Here is an 11,204-nt window from a genome sequence, read left to right as displayed (position 1 = left end):
TTCTGATACTAAGTCCACATAAACAGACAGCAGAGGATGCTAATGTAAGAGTCCCAAAACACATGAATCATTAATGTAACAACATGATAAAGGAGGATATATTTATTGCTACCTCAATTTTTCTGAAAAGCTGCAATGTCATTACTGATTGAAATATCCATTCTTTGTCTACATAGTGTCATTAAGTGCACATCAATGAAAATATAAGCCGGATGCTGGTGGCTCACACCTGTAATACTAGCTACTCAGGAATATGAGACTAGAGGATTGTGGTTCAAAGACAGCCTGGTCAGGAAAGTCCATGAGACACTTATCTTTAATTAACCACCAGAAATCCCGAAGTGGTGCTGTACCTAAAGTGGCAGAGCGCTCAATTTGAGCTGAAGAGCTGAGGGACAGAGCCCAGGATCAGAGATAAAGCCCCATGACCAACAAAAACTGCAAATAGGACTTTGAGTATCCCCAAAAGGAACAACGAAGTCAATAGTAATCTTCCCAAACCGAAAAAATTACAAACTGATTCAGTACACCTACTTTTGCTGAGTTATTTAAGTTATGGCTTCTTTGATGGACATATTATCTTCTTTTAAAAATTATCAAATATTAACTTTATTATAAACTTCATCTAATATTTCTTGTTTCAAAAGAGAAGGCCATACAGTTGATGTCATTTGGCTTTCTTACTGTCTCAGTTCAAAGTCAACCCAGGCAGGAGAGTCTGTCAAACTCTTATCTGTAATTAAACATTAAAAAAGCCAGAAGTGGAGTTTTGGCTCAAACAGTAGAGTACTAGTTTAAGGGACAGGTGTGCAGGAAAGACAACTGTACAGGGACAGTGTCCACCCTCTGTATTCAAGGCCCAGAACCAGCACAAACTAAACAAACAAACAAGAAAATGAAAAACCCACATATATCTTTGGGACCATCCTTAAAGCACTGGTTTGAGAAGAAGCTCCTTTTGCTGATCATGCTCTCTGGATCCTGATTTTTGGAACCCTTATTGCTATGGAGGACTCAGGACCAGACTAAAGAAATGGATAACTGACTCCTGCAATAGGAGAATCATCTCAGCAGAGGAATATCCGTGCATAGGACACTTTAAAACCTGCATGTCTTTCTTTCTGTGCAGTAGGACTCTTTTAAAAAAAGTTATTTTCTTTTATTCTATGCTTGCCTTCAAATGGCATATTGTTTCCTTTTGTTATATTCTCAACTGGAAGTTTACAGACAAGTTTATATGAGTAAAGGACACACAACAAAAGATCAGGGACAGAGTTTCCTTCAGGCCTTGGATTATTTTCTTGTATAGTAAAAAAGAACAGCACAAATTAACTTGAACTTTGTCATTTCTCTATGTTCAATTCCTCTCTTAGGATCAGTTTCCACTTGCAGTAACAGTTCCTTCCACTTACTTCCAGTAACAATCTATGATGCTGCCCCAGGTAAAATGAATATTTTCTGGCTTCATTGAAATAGCACAAGCACATCTTTGGACATGAGGTAATGTGTTTCAGAGATAACTTCGTAATGAGAAAATATGTAATTTAAATATTTTATAAAACATTATCCATGTGCACATGGACATATAAGATGATGTTAAGTGAAATGTACCCCAAGATAGGGACACAACTTGCTTTTTCTTTCTTGCTATTGTTTTTAATGTATCTAACATGTACTATGTGATTTTTTTTCTTCCTCCATGGTATAACCCCTGTTTTCACTATATTTGATGTAGGCGACCTGCATCTTGCATATACATTTTTTTAATGGGGAGGGGAAGGGAAATAACAAAAAGCTGAAAAAAGAATACAGTATGACCCATTGTAACAATGAGTTATACAAGGAACTATGTAGAAAATGAACTTTACAACTTGAGCAGGGGAGAAGGGAGTTGGGGCGGTGGGGAGGAAAGGGATGGAATGTGAAAAACAAAAGAGGAGGTAACAAAGCTTAATAGATAATGTACTCATTTACTTACTTATGTAACTCTAACCCCTGCTTACACCATTTTATAATAAAAAACATGAAAAAAACATCGTGGAGTAGTTTAAGTTCAAATCTCCTGTGTGCACTGTAATTAAGACCAATTTTACGTGGGAAGAAGGTTCTCAGAAACATATATTTGTGAGTGTGTGTGTTCTGCATTATTTCCCAAGTGTACATAAGTTAACATTAAGAGAAACAATAGGAATAATAGAAAAAAAAAGAAGTTTTGTACTTAAGTATAATGGTTCAATACACTACAGAAGACTCTGCAAATAAGAAAACTTTGAAACAATAAAGCCATTCCAGTATGTAGACCTATGGGATATAGAGAGCATTACTACTAAGTGGAACATGAATGATGAGGAAACTCTTGTTTTCTATTAATTCTAAATCATGGTAGCTAATCATACAAATTTGTAAAAAGTAGAAGGGAAGAATTATTCTGGTTCCAAAGAAGTCAGATATAAGAGCATGGACTTAACTGGAAGAAAAGGCTATGTTGAGAGAGCAGGAATTATACTACCAATGAACTGGTGGATAAGATCACATTTCTTTTTCTTTATTTCTATGATGTGTACGGGTCTTAAATTCTGGGCCTGGGTGATGTCCCTCCACTCTTCAATTCACGGCTAGAGCTCTACCACTTGAGCCACAGTGTCAATTCCTTTTTCTGGTGGTTAATTGGAGATAAGTGCCTCAGTAAACTTTCCTACTTGTGCTGCATTTGAACTGCAATCCTCAGATCTCAGCCTCTTGAGAGGATTATAAGCATGAGCCACCAGTACCTGACTCAAGATCACATTTCTAGGAATGTACACTCAGGATATGTAATGTGTATGTTCATCTATCTTTGTATGAATTCTTGAGTTAAAAATCTGGGCTACAGCTTAGACTTTACATTAACAAAAGTGTTTCTAGTTTAAAACTTGATACTCATTGAAAAAATAAAAACTAAGAATGTAAAAGAGTCTGGGAAATTCAATTTGCATCCAGCCTGGGCAGAATAGTCTTTGGAACAACACCTATAATTTACCAGCCAAAAGCTGCATTGGAAGAATGGCTCAAGTGATATAATACTAGTTATGAGCAAGATTGCTGAATAAGAACTTGAGATTTTTGCATACATGCATACAAACATTCACATACACAAAGAAGCACTTATATGAGCAAACACAAATATGAAACAACTCTCAGAATGTGTAGAAAAGTTAGAAAATAATAGAAAATATGTCCTGAGTGAGAATAAAATCAAGTAATAATTTTTAATATTAGAAAGTCCTCAAGTGAACTTTCCCCCCAAAAGCTTGAGAATGTTATATAGGTAGGGACCAGAGATAGTAAGAGAGTCAAGTAATCATTACTAAAGGGATGGGATCCATCGAGGAATGAATCAGAGACCCCTGCAGGTGCATCTGAAAGTTCATATCCTATGTCAAATGTTAGGACATCTTTGAAAATTGTACATCAAAAGTTTGAGCAGTCAGTCTAGAGGAAAAAAACATTGGAGAAGTTCACAATTACTAGTATGTTTCTAGATTAAATGAATCAACAACCTATGGCACGGCAATGTGATACAAACTTGCAATTCTAGCACTCAGATTATGACAGGAGATTAGAGAGTGGATTGCATAGTGATACTTTCCTTGGGCTAGGTACTATAATTTTGCTCAATAAAACAAACCAAAGGACAAGAAAGGAATTCACAGTTGGAAGTTTGGGATAATTTTGTCATTATGTTTTGAGAAGTCATTTCCTATTTAAATGCAACTCATATATCATCCTCAGTCATGTTTTAAATGCTCTCTTCATAACAGAATATTACTAGATGCAAATAGCTCATGACTCCGAACCAAAAATTTGAAAGAGTAAGCATCATTCTGTTGGATTCCAAAGAAATGATGAAGGATTACAAAAGCTTAAGCCTGGAGAAATAGAAAAGATATCTAATGTAGCACATTGTAGACCTGGCTAAATGAGAATTTAGATTCAAAATAAATATTTTGTTTGTAATTTCATATTCTACAGAATATTACAAAATTCTTTTTAAGTAGAAGTTTTAATTTACAAATTCACAAATGATTCTGGCATTCTATTTGTCTAGAATATTCTTTCAAGAGAGTTATAATTAGGACTTAGTTAATAGATAATTCCAACAGTTCATGTATAACGTGATAATGTGAATAATCTAGCAAGAGTTGCCAACAAATGGGTGATAGTAATTTATAAATTTAGAAAAAGAGCAATATTTTGAGATTTTGGTGTAACATGGTATGAAGAGAGTTATTGTGAGACATCTTTTTTCTTCTACCTATACATAACACAGGAAGAAATTTCTTTTTTTATTGTGAAAATACTGTACAGAGGGGTTACAATTACATGGGCAAGATCATGAGTACATTTCTTATCAAGCATTGCAGCCTCCTCCTTTGTTTACCCTTCACATCCCTTCTCAACCTCCTCACACCTCCCCAAGCAGTCCTCCTTCTCGCCCCACCCACACCAAAGTTGTAAAATTCGTAGTAATTTCCTCGATTACATACCTCTGTATACAATGAGAAATATGCTGGGTTTCAGGGTTTTTTTCATTTTGTTTTTGTTGTTTTGTTTGTCCTAGGGCTTGACCTCTGGGGCTGGGCACTGACCTTGAGCCTGTTTTTGGTCAAAATTACTGATCTACCACTTGAACTTCAGTGCCACTTGTGTCTGTCTTTTCCTGACCAGTTTATTGGAGAAAAGAATCTAAGAAACCTTCCTGCCTGGGTGTGCTTTGAACTATAATATTCAGATCTTAGCCTCCTGAATATCTATTATAGATAAAAGATAAGTATAAAGAATATTGCAAATTTTCTGATCTCAAGAATACCACTTGGGGGAAAATGATGCAGCAAAGTTTAGTGCAGTGTTCTTAGAACAATAGAAAGGGCATTACATTAGTAGAAGTGTAGAATTTTTTCAAAATAGTGTTAAGCTAGTCATGTTGTGAATTTAAGGAATTTTAAGGTGCACCTTACAAGTTGGAAAATATTGGGCTAGAATGACTTCAATGCATAAAATGTTGGGATTGATTGTCATAGAAATAATAGCTTACTCTGATGAACAAATGTTTACTCTAGAGTAATTATTATAGATTCTTCATAGTTTTATCTTCTACCAGAATGTGGCTAGTTTTTCTATTGATCTTTAACTATGTAACACCCCATTAGAAACTGCATCTATTGCAGAATTGAATAAAATGCATACAGGCACTGTTTTAAATGTCTCTGCTATGGCATGTTCAGAATTGAAAATGAATAGTTAGCAGTCATACGAATTTTGAAGAACACATATATTCTCTCCTCTTAACAAAAATTCAGTTTTAAAAGTTAAGAGTTTCCAGAGAATTGAACTATTTTCTATTTAGTATGAGACAATACTAAAATAATTTTTTTTTCAAAATAATGGCAAGTATATTCTGAAAATTTTGTATAGTTTGATAACATTCCAGTTGATGACCCTCTGATAAAGAAAGGGGCAATTAATTCAAATTAGAAGCCAAATATTGTTCATTTTTAAAGGTAATACACATAGAATAATACTTACTATACCAATACAGTGAAATTATATTTTATGTAGCTTATTTTTAAATTTAATTTTATTGTCAGTTTACTATATAGAAGGGGTTTCAGTAATTGTAATGTAGTGAATACATAACATATCAAACTTTTTACCCCCTCCCTCATTTTTCTCACACATTTCATTCACAATACCCCTCACAAGTTGTAGTGTAAATTTCCAACATGTTGTCTTGTGAGTATTGCTATTGCATTGGTTTGCCCTTTATCCTTTGTGACGCCATTTCGTTGTTCCTCTTTCCTTGCTAAATTAAGTATGTATACAATACACAGGATACTGAAATCATATGCAGCAGGGGATAATCCACAGGGGAAAACACAAAAGAAAAAAGAAATCACATAGTACATTAAAAACAACAACCATAAAGGAAAACTTCTATTTCAATGTCTAGGAGTTCATTTTGCTCAGCATCCACTTATATGGTCATATATACATAGCTCTTGAGCCATTCTGCTCATCGGCTAGGACCATCCTAGACATTCCCTACTTGTTACACATGAGGGAAAACCATGGAATCTGTTTCTTTGTGTCTTGCTTATTTTACTTAGTAGAATTTTTTCAAATTATTCCATTTCCTTATGAATTGGAAGCATAAAATTCCACCTTGTGTGTGTGTGTGTGTGTGTGTGTGTGTGTGTGTGTGTGTGTGTGTGTGTGTGTGTAAAATATCGATTTCATCGATTTTATCAATTCGTTCATCTTCTGAGTGGCATATTGGTTTAAAACATGATTTCATGTAATTATCACTTCGGGTCATTCAAAAACGACAGATGCCACCTCCCCAGATATACTAAAATCATAATTTCTAAGTAAGATAGTATTTTATGTTGGTAAAGTGTTGAGATATCTGGATGAGTCTAATGTATATTTTGCACTGAATTAGGCAGGAAGATATCCTATAAGATAAAAATGGTAGTGACAAAATATTCTCTTAAGAAAGATTTAGGATGCTGCCAGAAGTATGAAGAAATTCAGATAATTTTGAAGAATTTAGAAATGCAAGCTCAAGTATGTCTCTTTGAATAAAAATTATGTAAGCGGATGGGCAAAGAAGGGGAAGAGAAGAAATAACTGAGAGCAGAGCAGTGTCCCAAGTTAGAGTATAAAAATATATAATCTACAACTTCCAAGCTAAAAGAGAGAACAATATGATACATCCCGCTTAATTTAGGAACATGCAATATATTTACTTGGCTTTTCCCTACTTTAATGCTCCAAAAATAAATGAAGATTTATAAGAAAAATTATATCATTTCCATTACTTCAACCTGAACACTAACTGTGATGAGCCCTCTTTTTCTCACGTTGCACTTGGAAAATAGTCCCTAATTTGATTATGTTGTGGCTGATTACAGTCAGAGTTAGGGGCTTCTACTTGTACCATTATGCCAGACTAGTTTAAAGCAGTTTTCCCCAAGATATTAAACTACATTCTCTGAAGCAGTACTTTGAACACATCCTCACACCTGAGCACATAATTTGAAATTATACTTCAGCATTCCCTTGGCACATTCTACTTTGTGCCTTTGTCTTCTTTGCACATTCCTTTTGAGATCATGGTTGCTCTATTTCCATTTCATCTTTACAAACTGCTAAAACATTGTTGTTTGCACACGCCCAGTTTATTTATCAAGGTACTTTGTCCATGTTAAACAATAGGGTAGTACTCACTCTCTGAGGAGAAAAGTTCCACAGTATAAACCTATGCCCACATTCGAGGATGTAGAATTTAAAGCATTATGAGACAAACAGTGATATTGTAATTGAAAGGCTCCTTAGGGGCATTTTCTTGGAGCTCATTAGTTTTACCAGGAGAAATATAAATATCCACAAATTATGGAGCTAATTAGTAAGTATCTGAATTAACACTAGATTCTAGATGTTGTGTTAGTACAAGTCAAAATTGTATTATTGTTACATCAGAATCATTCCCCACTTGCCAATGTGTATGAAAAAATAAAAGAATGGCATTAACACAAAATGTCTAATCTTTTTATGCACTTAATCCTAGTGGTGAGGGTAATGTCTGAACTCTTCCATTCAATAAAACTTCTAGGTTATAAGAGCACTTCCTACATATAAGAATTTGTGGCAGGTTGATTGACAGGGTTATTACAGCATGGAGATATTCCTAACAAAAATTAGATTTAAATAGAGTATATGGCAGTTATGATTTTTCAATGGCTATTGAGGCATTTTTTTATTCTAAAGAAGAATCAATTCGAGGAGTCTTCAGTCACATCAGTAAAGTTGTATGTTCAACCTAATACTTGGTGCTATTGTCCTACATTTATAATGATTAGGCTGATAAGATATCCAACCATATCTAAAGACATTTCAATAAAATCCCAAACTAGTGTGGATACATGGGTCACTCCTTGGAACTGTAACACAAATTAGGCTGGTTTGTGCTGTAGTTCAATCTATAAACTCCTGGCTAAAAAAGTCTTCAAAAAATATTCACAGAATACCTCTAAGTAGTTAATGAGAGTTACATCTGTATAATTCTTCTAAGGTCAGGATATAAGCCTTTGTTCCCTGCATTTAAAATCAACAGGATCTGTTGAATTCATGGATCCAGAATTTCATGACTTCACATTCATATCTCAAAATTTTATCAATATGACTTTCACCAAAACACTGTTCTTTTTGAACTTGTCTTTGTCGTTTACTTTTCAAATCCAAATAGCATATTTCCTTCAATACCTTCCTGCAAATTCTTTCCTTCCTTTACTTCTGAAATCTGTGTTTATTACTTTTTTGTTTCCTTATTTATCTCTTTCTTCTAATCTTGTCCACACTGTTGCTCACATTGCTCACACATTTTTCAGAATTTTCCTTTTCCTCTTCCCTTTAATAATACCCCTGATTTTATTATTTTTTCATATTTATGGTCGTGGATATTTTGATGATATCTAAACAGACCTATCTTTGCATCTGTGTAACATAAACTTTAGAATTTTGTGAGAGCTTTTTCCTCTAAATCCATCATTTCCACTTGTAGTCCTTATCACCAAGAATATAACTAACACAAATGCTAGCCAGAGATGTGGATGCACTTTAGATTTCTTCTTACCCTTCTACTCCTTGCCATTAGATAAGATGAATGATCAAGATTTTCTGTTTCTGTCACTAACACAATTTCTATGTACTCCCTTTTATGCGCCTGACACCAGCCTGTTTCAAATACTCATCACTGATCCTCTAGTCCTAAAACAACCGTTTACAAAGTATGATTTTTCCACAGTCTTTTCATATTGGTCCTCTCCATCACCAAGTTACTCTCCTTGTAAGCACACAGAGTGAAGAGCTCATATACAAAATCCAGTATCATTATTTACTCACTATATTGACTGTTGGCCTTACATTTCTCATCTGTAAATGGAGGTAATCTACCAGAAATATTGAAGAATATATTTGTTGACTTCTGGAGCAAGAAAAATGATAAGTAAAGAGTCCTTACGTTTTCCACCTTAGCTTATAAACAAAGAGTCAAATTCAATTTGTTGGTATACATTCACAAATAGTTTCACGCAGAAATAAAAATAAATTTTAACTACTGGCTCTACGGCCTGTGTCCTTTTATGGTAACTACAGATATGTAAGTGTTATTATGTAAATTGGTCATGTGTTTACAGCTGTACTGAAGAACATACTCTTAATATATCTTTGGAAACATTGGTTTGAATACTATCTATATGAGAATGTTATTTGAACTAATCACACTTAGGTGAAAACTATAGCTTAGTCCATCAAAATGTGGAAATAAACGATTTTATTTATTAGAAAAAATACCACCAAGAAAAGTGAGTACACATTAGAAAAATTGCAGGAATAACGTTAGTAATTTTTACTGTCTGTACCTGCTTATGTGATTTTATTTATTGATATTGAAACTCTCCTCTTGTCATTCTTATTGTATGTAATCCAACACTGTTGATAACTGGACAGCGCCCAAGCCCAGAGTTCAGGCCCCATGACCGGACCACCCCCCCCCCCCCAAAAAAAAGTGTTATACTGCAAAGAAACAAAGATATGGAGGTTTAAAGTGTCTTATGGATGGATGTTTCACTCCTGAGATGATTCTCTTGTTGCAGGAGTCAGTTATCAATTCCTCTATTCTGGTCCTGAGTTTTCAATAGCAAGAAGGACTTCAAAAAAGCAGGATCCAGTGAGTATGAGCAGCAAAAGGAGCCTCTCCGCAGACCAGTACTCCTTCAAAGAGGGTCCCAAAGAAATATTGGGGTTTGTTTTGTTTGCTTGTTTGTTTAGTTTGTGCTGGTTCTGGGGTTTGAACTCAGAGGGTGCACCCTGTCCCTCTACAGTTATTTTTCCTGCCCACCTGACTCCAAAGCTAGTACTCTACTGCTTGAGCCAGAACTCCACTTCTAGCTTTTTCGGTGTTTAATTACAGTTAAGAGTTTGACAGATTCTGCCTCCTGAGTTGACTTTGAACTAAGATAGTAAGAAAGCTAAGTGACATCAAATGTATGGACTTCTCTTTCGAACTAAGAAATATTAGATGAAGATTATTATTAAGTTAATATTTGACAATTTTTAAAAGAAGAGAATATGTTCAGCAAAGAAGACATAACTTAAGTAACTCAGCAAAAGTAGGTGCACTGAATCATTTTGGAATTACTCTCTCTGCTTGGGAAGATTACTATTTACTTCATCATTCCTTTTGGGGAAACTTAAAGTCATATTTGCACTTTTTTGTTAGTTGTGGGGCTTGAACTCTGATCCTGGGCACTGTCCCTCACATATTCAACTCAAGTTGAGCGCTCTACCACTTTAGCTACAGCATCACTTCTGAGTTTCTGGTGGTTTAATGAAGATAAGGATTTCATGGATGTTCCTGACTAAGCTGGTTTTAACCACAATCCTCTGGTCTCAACCTCCTGAATAGCTAGGATTACAAGCATGAGTCACCAGCACCCGGCTCATATTTGTGTTTAGTGCAGTTAATGACACTAGACAAAAGACAAAATACAAAGAATGGAAATCTGAACCAAATTATGTGACATTGCCGCTTTTCAGATTAATTGAGGTAGCAATCAATATGTCCTACTTTTCCATGCTGTTACATTAATGACTCATGAGCTATGGAACCCTTACATTAGCATCCTCTTCCATCTGTGTAGGTGTATTCAGTATCAGGAACTGTTCATACAGAAATACGGAAAGATGTTTTTAGACAGCAAAGGATATAAGGTATGAAAGAACAGCATAGAGGGAGATACATTTATCACACAGAGATTAAGAACTAGCCTAAGAGATTTAGAATGCTACAGGCAATGAGGAATAAGCGTAGTTGATAATTAGTTCTTCAATAACCAAAAATGATTCCCTAGAATGGTTTCTGCTATACCATAGTTACTATCATTTATTCCTTCCATCTGGAGTTATTCCTCCTCTTCTGTCACAACTATTAATTAGCCTCTGCCTTTTTGGTGCCATGACTGGCCAAAAAGGTTTCCAAATCTCACATAGACTACCCTTCTTATTGTGATTAGCAGTGACCACTCAAAAGCCTTGAATCTTTGAATTTCCAGAGTTAATCTTCACCTGACATCTAAGCACATTCTTGGCATTAATTGCCATGA

The sequence above is a fragment of the Dipodomys spectabilis genome, unplaced genomic scaffold (assembly GCF_019054845.1).
Source record: "Dipodomys spectabilis isolate Male_0828 unplaced genomic scaffold, ASM1905484v1 ptg000404l, whole genome shotgun sequence".
NCBI classification, from domain to species: domain Eukaryota; kingdom Metazoa; phylum Chordata; class Mammalia; order Rodentia; family Heteromyidae; genus Dipodomys; species Dipodomys spectabilis.
The sequence above is the reverse complement of the archived record's forward strand: the minus strand, read 5'-3'. Positions refer to the sequence as shown.